We start from the raw sequence: 13,869 nt of genomic DNA, 5'->3' as shown, positions 1-13,869 counted from the left end.
TACTTATCTTATTGAGCATATGGGGCATTTAGGTAACTTCTCTTTCTTGCTTTCTCTATCGTACGACTTTATTTCTTCATAAAGTTTGAATATTTATTATTCTATTCTCTCCCAAATTGTGAGGACACATTCATCTTCATCTGGCGAGTAGGGGCTAGTGCCCCAAGTTGCTGCCGCTACTCGAGGTAGAGGCTAGAGTAGAGGTAGGCCTGGAGCCCCGAAAAGGGCAGGTGAAGTATCACCCCAATGTGGAGAACCCATAGCTACATGTGCTCGTGCTAGAGCCGTTTCTGAGAGCCACTTGTAGCTCCAGTGGCAGACCAGGTTCAAGATGAGGTTGTTCTATCTGGTTCAGCTAAGGTTCTCTATGGATTTATTTCCACTCTAGTGCTTCAGGACACCATGGTCCGGATTTTGAGTTACTTCGAAGGATTGGCACAGGCCGGGATGATTCTTCCAATCCCAACTACTTCTTAGGCTGGAGAGGGAGCACAAACCCAACTACTCGCACTCTAGAGTAGGCTACTGCTATGTTTTATCCCCTGGTAGTTCCATCTATTACATCAGTTGGGTTAGTTCAGCCTTTTGCTGCATTTAGGACGGTGGTTAGTCCTGCTATGTTGTCGCTACCCAAAACTACCAATCAGTCATGATAACGCCTAACGCACTTGCTACGCAAGCCGAACATAACAAAGAATAATCATAATAACATAAGTAACAAAATAATACAAGTATATGGCCTTCAACGTAATAATATAATGCCAATACATGATAAAGCCCCCAGAACTTGTACATAAAAAGTCATATTCTCTAAAACGAAAGTACAAGTCTGAATGCCAAATACAATATTGTCTGAATGAAAGACAATAGTACATAAACGAAAACAGACTCCAAGACTACGATTGAGATACAACTCTACCTCGTCTCTCCGAACAACTCAGCTACGGGTGGCTCGGTCCGACATCTGGATCTGCACAATTAAGTGCAGAGTGTAGTATGAGTACAACCGACCGCCCGTACTCAGGAAGTATCATAATGAACCTCGGTGAGGTAATAGAAGCAAGAATTATAAATGATACTCACTAATCGCCTGTACAGTTCATAATTCCAATAGGTACAAAGAAATAATATGATCAAGTCATGAATCACAAAAAGAATCACCTTGGTGCACACAGTTTATTAACATACTATGCTCAGTCAATGATCCAGATATAAAGGAGTTATGTAAATGAATCGGGTGAACAGCCAAGGAAATTGCAAGTAAATATGAAATGCAATAACCAAATCAAACACTAACCAACTTTTCCCCAAAATTACCATTACCGTACCAAACCACTTTTCAGTTTTTTTTTTCAAACCTCGTGTACACCACCAAGAAGGAATATGAGAGGGTAACCCTAGAAGGATGGATCCATACCGACACGTTTCACAGACAACTCAAATGCTAATAATATCAACCACATGGACAACTCACGTGCTGCATGGACAACACACGTGCCAATAATATCAGTATCTCGGATCCGCACATATAACTTGCGCACTGCACGGACAACTCATGTGCCAATATCACAATTCACCTCGCGTGGTCAAAAGCTTAATATCACAATCCGCCCGGTGTGGTCACTGGCTCAATATCACAACCCACTTGGCGTGGTCACATGCTACCAATCCAATCCATATCACACAGGAAGTAGATATACTAGTATACATGTATATGATCAATGAACATCTAATTTCATTCTCGTGGACTGGCATAAGTGACTACTAAAGTGTATGCATGTGCAAAGTGTGCTATCATAGGTCAAATCATGTAAATACATCATGAAAAGAGTAATTATCCGATTCTGTCAGGTGATTAACCTCCATGTAACCTAAAAATGATACAAATAGTTCACAAAGGGGTACAAATAGGAGAAACATCACAAAATGAAGTTTAGAAATCAACTCAAGGCGTATTAAAGCCTTTGCACTACCCCGAGCACGAATAATAACATAGTGCACGCACATGGGCTCAACCTCACACATTTGTACCGCCCATAGCACGTAGCTATCAAAAATAACTCAGGAAACTAGTACCTCAACCAAGTTTAGGTAACATATATACCTCAAGAAAGCAAAATCAATCCTTTAATAAGCCCTTTATGCGTGAATCATCCTCCAGACAGCTCAAATCTATCCAAAATAATATAATATCATTAATTAAAGCCATAGGAAACGATTCCAAATGATAAAGGTAAGGTCTTTATCGAAAATCAAAAAGTCAACCCCGGACTCGCACCCCGGAACCCGACAAAACTCACAAATTCCGAACACTCACTCTGATACGAGTCCAAATATATGTGTTTCATCCAATTCCAACCTCAAATCGACCCTCAAATCATCAAATCTGATTCTACAAAATCATAGTCCAAAAAGCCCCAAATCCCACCTTTAATTCATACAAATTAGGTGTAATAATCTATGGGTAATCTATATCAAGCACTAAAATGAAGTAAGGATCACTTACCCCCTTCAATTATGATGAAAATCTCTCCAATAATCGTCTCAAACTGAGCTCCACAACTCCAAAAATGAGAAAAAGACCAAACCTCGAGTATAAAATCTGCCTAGTCAAACTGCATCTACAATCACTTAACTACTTTTGCGGCTCCGCTTCTGCGGACAAAAGCCCGCATCTGCGGTCCAGCTCAACTCTCAGGCCATACCCTTATGCGGCCAACACTCCACACATGCGCTCATGCATATGTGGTCCTTCTCCACATATGCGAACTCGTACCTACGCCCTGCCTTCCGCATCTGTGGACCTAGCTCCCAACCATCTCCTTCGCATCTACACACAAATGTCCGAACCTACGGCCAAACTCCCCGCAGATGCAAAAACACTAGAAGTCAAAAATCTTCAGAAAGGCTAACATAGCCAAAACTAATTCGGTCATCTGAAACACACCCGAAGCACCCGGGACCCTGTCCAAATCCGGACTTATGCCTAAGTCCAAAATCACCATACGAAACTATTTGAACCATTAAAACTAGATTCCTGAGTCATCGTCTACACAAAAGTCAAACTCCTATCAACTCTTGCAACTCAAACTTCTAACATTGGGACTAAGTGTCCCGTTTCGCTTCAAAACATTCCTCAACCTAAACCAACCACCTCATCAAGTCCCGTAATCATAAATACACATATTTAAAGTATAAAATAGGGGTAACGAGGCTAAAATACTCAAAACGACCGGCCGATCGTTACATTATCCCTCGCTTAAACAAACATTCATCCTCGAACGAGTTTAGAATCATACCTGGAATCTTAAAATGGTGATGATAGGTGCTCCGCATCTCCTGCTCGGTCTCCCAAGTAGCCTCCTCGACCGGCTGACATCTTCAACAGAATTTCACTCATGTTATATTCTTCGACCTCAACTTTCAAACATGTCGATCCAAAATGACCATTGGCTCGACATCATAAGTCAATCCCTATCTAACTGCACTGTGCTGAAGTCCATAACACGTGATGGATCCCCATAATACTGCCTGAGCATGGAAACATGAAACACTAGGTTGACTCCTTATAGACTAGGTGGCAAGGAAAGTCTGTGGTCCACCTCTCCCACTCTCTCAAGCACCTCAAAAGGACCAATATACCTAGGGCTAAACTTTCCCTTCTTCTCAAACATCATCGCACCCTTCATGGAAGAAACTCTGAGTAGAACCTTCTCACCCACCATATATGAAACATCACAAGCCTTCCTATTAGCATATCTCTTATGTGTGGACTACACTGTATGAAGGCGCTCCTGAATCAACTTCACCTTTTCCAAAGCATCATGGACCAAATCAGTGCCCAACAACCTAACCTCTCCATGCTCAAACCAACCAATCGGAGAACAACATCGCCTCCCCTATAAGGTCTCATAAGGAGCTATCTAAATACTCGATTGATAGCTATTATTGTAGGCAAACTTTGCTATCTGATGAAACGGATCCCATGAACCTTTGAAATCAATGCATAGTCATGCAACATGTCCTCCAAAATATGAATAATGTGTTCAGATTGCCCGTCCGTCAGGGGATGAAATTTGGTACTCAGCATGACCTGTGTGCCAAGCTCACGCGGCACTACTCTCTAAAAATTTGATGTAAACTATGCACGTTGATCAGAGAAAATAGAAATGGGCATACCATGATGGTGAACAATCTCCCGAATAAAAATTCGAGCCAGCTGCTCTAAAGAGTAGGTAGTCATGACTGGAATAAAGTGTGCAGACTTGGTCAGTGTGTCCACAATGACCCACACTGCATTGAACCTTCTCAAGGTTCATGGAAGCCCAACTATAAAATCCATAGTGACACGCTCCCACTTCCACTCCAGAATATCAAGCCTTTAAAGCAAACCACGGGGTCTCTGATGCTCGTACTTCACCTACTGACAAGTCAAACACTAAGACACATTCTCAACAATATCCTTCTTTATCCTCCACCACCGATAGTGCTGCCTCAAATCATGGTACATCTCCGCGGCCTCTGGATGAATGGAATACCGTGAGCTATGGTACTCCTCAAGAATCAACTCTCACAACCTATCCATATTTGGAACACATATCCGGCCCTGAAGCCTCAATAACCCCATCATCTCCAATAGTGACCTCCTTAGCATCACCGTGTTGCATTGTGTCCCTCATAGCAAGCAAGTGGGAATTATCATACTGACGCGTCTTGATGCTCTCAAACAAGGATGACCGTGATATAACACAAGCGAGAACTCTTCTGGACTCCAAAATATCCAATCTCATGAGCCAATTAGCCAAATCTTGAACATCCAATGCTAATGGTCTCTCCCCAACTGGAATGTAAGCAAGACCCCTCTCAAGTTCAGATCCTTTTGCTTGAATAAGTGCTAGGGACACATGTGATTTGTGAACAACTCACAAGACACACTTTAAAGATAAAGCCACCAAATCTTAAGCGCGTGAACAATGACTGCAACCTCCAAATCATGTACAGGGTAGTTATTCTCATGGGGCTTCAATTGACGCAAAGAGTAACCAATAAATCTACCTCCTGCATCAATACAAATCCAATGCTAATTCATGAAGCATCATAATAGACTATATAAGAACCCGTTCCTAAAGGCAAAACCAAAATTGGAGTTGTAGTCAAGCCAATCTTGAGCTTCTAAAAGCTCTCCTCACACTCATCAGACAACCTGAATGAGGCACCCTTCTACGACAATCTAGTCAATGGGACTTCTATGGATGAGAACCCCTCAATAAAATGGCGATAATACCCATCCAACCCAATGAAACTCCGGATCTTAGTAGTAGAAAATTGTAACACCCTGGAAAATTTTGAAGTACTTAAGCGCTATTAAGAAAGTTGATTTGCGCTAATTATATTATTTTGTGTGTAGACAAGGACTATTATATGAATGATATCAATTGATCACGATAATATATGTATGATGTGCATTAAGAATGGTTTATGGTCTAAGAAAATCCCCAAGGCTAAGTCAAGTTGAAAATTTTATGATGGGATAAAGTTTCAAGTGAGTTCTTATAAGATCCTACTTCAAACGCATGCTGCTACCAACCTATAACTACTTTGGAGATGATCTACCTATCAAATTAAAGCACTTTGAGTCTAGTTTCCAACGCTTCAAAACCGTTTGTCATTTGACACTCCTACATAAAGTTATGACCAAATTACCAAAGGTTGGAAAAATGCAATTCTACGACAATTCTGTGAACGCAGAATAATTCTGCGATCGCGAAAGTGCTTCTGCGATCGCAAACTGGTCAGAGAATGGATCAGAACAACCCAGTTTTGGGCACCTATTTTTACGACCATTTTGCGACCCGCATACCCATTCTGCGGTCCATTATGCGACTGCAGACCTGCTTTCGGAGGGTTAATTTTTCTAATTTTATAACCTGACCCCATTTTGATAAATTGGCTTTGGGGTTTATATTGGGGCAATTATCTGAGGAAATCTCACAAGTTCTTCATCTAAGAGGTAAGTTTCCATACCCTAGTTTTCAATTTTGAATTTGTGTAGAAGATGGTTGATTAGGAGTATGATTCTTGGGTATGAGAGTATTATTTATACATGTATGTACCAATAAGATTTGTGGGAAGATTGTTGGGCTAAAATAAGTAAAGATTGGGTTGAGGAGTGAAGGAAATCTTGTAGAAGAACCTTGTAGCCAAATTTGCATACCTAGTGTTTGATAAGATGCTCAAATGAGCGGAGACCATGAATATCTTTCTAATTATGGTTCAATTTTTGTTATGTATCAAAATAGATTGGGATTGCTAGAATTTACAGAACGTTGTAGTAATTTAAGGAAAGCTCAAAGCGAGGTATGTTGGCTAAACTTCCTTCTTAAAATTGAATTCAAAGATGTTCCCGTAAGTTTCAAGTATGGATGTCTCAAGTTCCTTATTCTTTGTTTTGGGTTGTTCCTAATAAATTTGAATGTATAAAATAAGCAAAGTGTCGAGAATTATGTATTCAAAACATGTACCGAATGTTCCTATCACATTATGTTCTCTTTTGGGAGTGTGTTCAAGAATGATATGTGTAATAAAGTGCTATGTCTTTGAGTGGTGTCTCAAAGGAAGGTTACGATATCAAATTGTGTGAGAAAACTCAATATGCTTAAGACTCTTAATTGCTCATATGTGTACTGAAAGTATTGATTGGAAATGTGTTATTGTTGATAACCTATAAAGATAGTTGGAAGTGAAATAGGTGAATTGGGGATGTAAAGTGTGGCCAACGTGCCAAGAGTGAAAGTTATACTTGTGGCCAATGGTGCCCATGAAATGAGATGATGTGAGAGATTATGAAATGAGCTTTGATTCAACTATTCAAAAATTGACTTTGAAAATAGAATTGCCTAAAAGCTTATGAACTCAAGTGATGCCCATATGTGGTTGTTTTAGCTAATGCTATGTTTAGTGAGTATTGTCAATGTGTTTTGCATTCGTACATATTCTTGATTGGAAATTGTGTATTGTCCTTTTTGGGAAAAAGTAATTCAAGAATAAATCCATTGTGTTTAAAGTCTTCATTACTAATGAACCTAGAGTTGTGATTTAGGATGATGATCCATGAAAGTAAAGATAAGAAAGTGTGGAATATGAAATACGGCCATTGTGCCATGAAAGAAGAATCATATGTATTACCAAGAGAGCCAATGAAATAATAATGTTGTAAATGGTTGAAGGTACGGATTACATGATATAGGGTGTGAAAGGTTATGAGATGTACGTATTTGTACTTTTGTTTCCAATGTGTTATAAGACCCTACATTCTTGCGAGTAAAGGCTATGATCTTCCTAAATATTCTAAATGTTCTTAATTTTCTATGATCACCCATGGCAAGTACAAGTATGTGATAGTATAAACATGAAATGTGATTGTTGCCTAAATGAGAATTTCAAAGTGTTGTATGTTCCAATGGTTTCAACTATATTTGAATGCTTCTGAAATAATATATGTAAATGACTTTGATTGTTAAGACACCAAGAGTCATGAACCTAGATAATGACCTTAATAGGTCAAGGGAGTGAATAATGAGATGGAAGGGAGATGTCCTTTGTTAAATGACGATGAACCTTAAGAAAAGGAATTGGGCTCATGTGCCATTGAAATCGACTTATTGATTTACCATGCATGCGCTAATGTAATGAGTTGTGTTTCTCCATGATGAGCATGAACATGAAGTATTCCAATGATATGAGTAATTACGACGTTAAATGTAATGACAAACTATGTTGCTTTGAGTTTATATATGGTATTGTGATTGGGATTAAACCTCCACCCGCATATATTGGGGTGAGGCGGTAGGACCGCTTTGTGTAGGGATTGTGGTATTGTGAAATACACCTCCACCCGCATATATTGGGGTGAGGTGGTAGGACCGCTTTGTGTAGGGATTGTGGTATTGTGGAATACACCTCCACCCGCATATATTGGGGTGAGGCGGCATGACCTCTTTGTGCAGGGATTGTGGTATTCTGGAATACAACTCCACCCGCATATATTGGGGTGAGGCGGTAGGACCGCTTTGTGTAGGGTTTATGGTATTGATGAATACACCTCCACCCGCATATATTTGGGTGAGGCGGTAGGACCACTTTGTGTAGGGATTGTGGTATTGTTGAATACATCTCCACCCGCATATATTGGGGTGAGGCGGCATGACCGCTCTGTGTAGGGATTGTGGTATTGTGGAATACACCTTCACCCGCATATATTGGGGTGAGGCAGCATGACCGCTTTGTGTAGGGATTATGGTATTGTGGAATACACCTCCACCCGCATATATTAGGGTGAGATGGCATGACCGCTTTATGTAGGGATTATGCTATTATGATATACCTCCACCTGCATATATTGGGGTGAGGTGGTAGGACCGCTTTGTGTACGGATTGTGGTATTGTGATACACCTCCACCTGCGTATATTGGGGTGAGGCGGTATGGCCGATTTGTGTTGGGATTGTGGAAAGCAAACCACGGATGTTGTATTCTCGAGAATAGTACTTCATGTCAAAGGGCCTCGATATGGAAGCTTTGTAATGGACCAAACGGTCAAGTGAATCGTGTCCATATAAATTAGTCGAGCCCCGATGGAAAAACATGTGCACATGTATAAACTATTCAAAGAAGCATTCTCTCTTCATTTAAACATTTTGTGTCTGGAAGAGAATTATCTACTATACAAACCTCATGCTTATGATATTGCGAGAAACGACTCAAGAGCCAAAGTGAAAATATACACTCGGGGACTACCATCAATGATAGGCATATTCGAGTTATCTAAACGCAAATGCATAAGACCTCAAAGAGGAACCCCTTGATCTATAGGCGAAGGCCACCATTCTCAGGGATTGACATTTCAAACAAGTTCGAAATATTATTGGGAAATAAGCCCAAGAGGCGTACCCAAAGGCTACAGCCAAACTAAAGGCTACAGCCAAACTAAAGGCTATGGCCTAAATAACGCGGCTCGAAAACATCTGAATTCCGCAATAACGATATGCCTTCAAATTCTCTGAAAAAATGATTAAAAAAGGCTACCCTGGGAAAATAATTAAAAGGGCTTCGATAAAATCAGCCCTCGAAAAACCTTAAGAGGTATCAAATTATCTTTAACACAAACGTGCTAAGGCACAAAAACCAAAAGGGTTTCAACCGACATCGGACCCTCAAAAAACCCAATGGGTAATAAGCCGAAAGGGAGAAATGATAGCCATCTTTTAGAGGCCATATGGGCCCAACCTAAAAGAGCCTAAGGGCCAATACATTTAGAGTTCGAGACTTTGTTCTCACTCAACTCGGACCTAAGGGTTCCACTATTCCGAGTTCAAATAAAGTTGATTTGAACTTAGCTCAAGGATCCGCCGTAAAACCTTAAGGGGTATGTTACTGTAAGTTCGAAAATTACCCATTATTTGATAAAAGACCTAAGGGTTTATTCTATTCTAAGTTTGAAACATACTCGAACTTAGTTATAAAAAGAGTGCAGCCATGGAATCGATCAAGCCATCCGAAATATCGAATATATTATTGAGCTCGGGGACTCGCCCTTGCGTGTCTAAAAAACCTAAGGGTTTTGTTCTATGTTCGAACTAGTGTTCACTCGATTACGGAGGCTGCAACAACAAAATTTTCACAAGAAAAAAGCACAAAACATGTTTGAACATAAAATTGAGAAGACATTCAAAAAAAGTTTTTCTATTATATATTTATAGAAAATGTTATGTACAAGAGACCGATCATGGTCTTACAAAAAGCGACACTAAGCCCTAACTATAGCCGGTTTCGATCTCATCTTCGTGAGCAACTTCTCCTTCAGGCCCCTCATCGGATCCACCGTGACTGCCTTCTTCATTATCGTCTTCGTCATCAAAGGAGGCAAGCTCCCTGGCTTCAGCCTCAAGCACCATGGCTTGGGCTATCTCCTCGGAGAGGTCAAAACCTCAAGTGTGGATTTCCTCGAGGGTTTCCCTCTGGGATTGACACTTTGCAAAGTTAATGATCCATTGCTCTCGGTTAGAAGCCTCCCTTAGCTGCATTTGAACAGCCTTAGCATCGGCCCGATACATGGAAATGGACTTGTCCGCCATGACTTTTGTCTTTTTGATCTCCGCCTTGACCTCAGCAAGCCCGGTTTCAAGCTCCTTGATCCTCTTGGCTTGGGCCAAACTTTTCTCTTCGACGCCCCGAAGTTGAACCTCGGCCGATGATAGTTTGGCCAAGGTAGTTTCTTTTTCTGCAGCCAGGCGGTCCATATTCTCCTTCCACCAATCACAATCGGCCTTGACCTGATCGACTTCTCCCCGAAGTAACTTGATCCTTTCAACCTTTTGCTGCAGCTGAGATAGTGAAGTATTAGCCTCCACAATTGGGTTGAGTCCATACTTTATCAAATGGATGCTCACCTGCTTATCTAGCTCGGCCTCTTCCTCATGAGCCTTGGCCAAATCCGCTTAAAGATCCTTTAGGGTTTCATCTTTTTGGCCGCAAAGAAGATTCAGAGCGTTCCTCTCCTCCGAGACCTTTTGGAGCTCGGTTTCACACTGGCTGAGGTCAGCTCGACATTTGGCGGAGGCCTACACAAAAAGGGAAAAAAAAGTCAGATTTAGAAAAGAAAAGAAAAAACAAAGAGTAAAGAAAAGAAGTGCAGTAAACAGATTCTTACCCGAGATAACAAACGTCGGGCCTCTTCTAAAAGAATAGAAGCATCACTGATATCAGAGGCATCGTCGACTCCAATAAAGTAATCCCGAAACGGATCCCCCACACTAGAGCCTCCGCCTATATTAGGAGTCTTCAACTCTAGATCTTTCCTTAGTGCCACCTCAGAAAAAGTCGGAAGAGAACGAAAGTGACCTACTATAATTGCTCGGGATGCTCTGATCGATCTTCGGGGTCTCAGAATCGGCCCCGTCCGGTGTAGCTATAGATGACCGAGAAACTATCTCAAACTCTGTTAATTCGGGACCCTCACCCGATTTCTTTTTGGAAGCCTCCTCAACACGAGGCTTGATTTTAGAAGCCACCGTCGGCTCAGAAGGTTTGGTGACCTCGACGGCTTTCTACGCCAGACCGTCAGTGCCGAGGCATTTTCCTCTTCTTCCTCTTCTTCCTCTCTCAATTTTTGGACCGAGTCCATCGTAAGAGCGATTAATTTCCTCCTCACCCTTCAAAGCTTGGGCTTGGGATCCTCGAACTGCAAGGCAGTTTTCCTCTTCTTGTCTTCCCCCGGCTTCGAAATCGGGGACTTGGTTTCTTCCTTGCCACTTTCTCAAAGTGGCATCCTTGGCCAGGCCTGCATGAAATAAAATTAGTGACGAATGAAGTATAAAAAGTGTTTCAGAACATGAAAAAGAATATCTTTACCGCGGTTCTTGGCCTCCCATCGTCCCTTTGCCAAGTCACGCCATGCGCGTTTGGCATACGTGGAAGTTGAGGCTAACTTCTGAACCCAATCTTCAAGGTCGGGTACCACTTGAGGCATCCAAGGAATAGTTGCATGTCGAAAGGGGATATCAGGCTAAATCAAGGAAGGTACGAAGAACAAATTTTAGAATATCACTTACGGTCAAAGATCCATTCCTCAGGGAACGACATCTTCTCTTCCGGAATAATGTCACGGGTGCTCACCCATATAAAATGGCTCATCCAACCCCGATCCTTGTCCTCGTCATTGTTCGAGATCAAGGCTTTCATTGCCCGGCATCGGATCCTGATTAGTCCTAGATAGATTCGGGGCCGGTACAACCGCATGAGGTAATTTAGAGTAAACTCTAACCCTCGGCCTTGCTAGAGAAGAAGCGCAGCATGATTACTATGCGCCATAGAGAGGGGTGGATTTGGCCGAGGGTGACCTGATATCTTTTACAGAGATCAATAATCATTGGGTCGAGGGGACCCAATGTAAAGGGGTAAGTGTAAACACTTAGGAACCCCTCCACATAAGCGGTGATGCTCTTTTCGGGAGCAGGAATTTGCACCACGACCTCGGGACCTCGGGACCCCAGTTGAAGTCCCTCTTCACGGCCTCGTGGTGGCTATTTGTTATCGAGAACATGTACATCGATACATGCTCATATCGGCCTGGGATCGATGAAGGGTTTTTGACCTTGAAGTCAGATTTTAGAGTACACGGGCCAGGAACATACTCGTGGGGAAGCGTCTCCGCCGGCACCATGCCGTCGGACGACCAGGAAGAGGAGCAAGAAGCTTTATCCTTCTGCGGTATGGTCTTTGAGTTTTTCGCCATTTGTATGAGTAAAGAAGAGCTAACGAAGATGAAAAATTGGTGGTTTCAGCGCTAGCGGAGGTGGCTTTACAGATGGCGAAATGGAGGAAATGAAAAGAGTGAGAAGACTTAGAGGTTTAATTACAGCAAAAGTAAAGTTTTATTCAATGGTGGAGCGGGTATTTATAGGCTCACGGCGACGGTTCGGTGGAGCTAGTGGCCGATCGCTAACTAACAGGCATTAATGATTTGGGGAACTGAACCGACGGGACGTTTCGATCACATCCTTCACTTACGTCATGAGGACAACATCATGATCGAGGTTTCAAAAAATCAAGGCTCAAACTATTTCTTATCATTTTATTCCAAGAAATGCGGGGACTATCTGTATACGGTCGAAATCGGGCATGTCAGATATCATAGGCACGAGGAGCTTCCCCGAGAGTAAGCTCGTAATAAACCAGGCTCGAGCTCAATGGCAAAGTATGGAGCACGAAGATCGAAGTGCTCGTTGAAGATCGAGACCGAGCATGACCGACTTCGAGTAAGGCATGATAATGGAATGGCGAGATATTAGTAACCGGCTGAAGATCTCGGTGGAAATACCAGAATAGATCAAATCAAGGGGTTATTGATGTCAATCATGGTAATTGTTTCCGTTATTAGAATTGTACCTTATTTAGGATTCCTCCACTATATAAAGAGGGACCCTATTCATTTGTAAGGGGCATTGATTCACTGATAAAAATATACAAAAATGCTGCTCCCCATTTTACTTACTATACATTACTGTTCATCATTGTTCTTTACTGCTCTTCTTACCCAACCTCGAGACCATCTCGAATCGAGGTCGAAAGCGCTGCTAGAACACTGGTTTGATTTATTTTACTATTCAGATTATCTATTTCAATTCCTTGTTTGTCAATTGGTATTGGATTAAATCACGTATCCTTAAAACCACTAAATAAGTTTAACTGTCAAATTTTAGGGTAAACAAAGATGAATTTAATATTTTTTTAGTTATATAAAAAAATAGAACCGATACTTAAATGTAAGAAATTGAACTTTAAAAAGCCAAATGGACGAAGCTCTTTAAAAGACTAGCGAATCGACTCCAATAAAAGGGACTTGTTTCGATTTTTCTGAAAATCGATTTAAACTCAAAGTTTCACTCTAAAAGGTTTTGGTTATCGATTGTAGTTCTTGTATACATATATACTCCATGTAATAAAAGTAATTCCCTATTAATAATTAGAAATCTTAAATAATCAATAAAATAGTCATTGTAAATCCTAGATTAAAATATGTCACGACCCAAAATCTAATTAGTCGCGATGGAACATAACCCAACCCACCAGGTAACCCAAATAAAATTTAACATAACTTAAATGAAAATAATAGGAATCAATGAGTAAAATAAAATAATTGAACACCTATACAAAATCCCGAGCATTAGTGGCACAAATCATGAGTTTTTAAGAATTAGAACTTACAAAGCCGATACGAAGTAAATTCATCATTTGTTCGAAAAATACATAAACAGATTTGCAGGTCCAAAGCTACCAAGGACAAGTGGCAGCTATAACCGAAAGCTGGTGT

This window comes from Nicotiana tomentosiformis, chromosome 12 (genome assembly GCF_000390325.3).
Source record: "Nicotiana tomentosiformis chromosome 12, ASM39032v3, whole genome shotgun sequence".
Lineage (NCBI taxonomy): Eukaryota > Viridiplantae > Streptophyta > Magnoliopsida > Solanales > Solanaceae > Nicotiana > Nicotiana tomentosiformis.
This window is presented reverse-complemented; position numbering follows the sequence as displayed.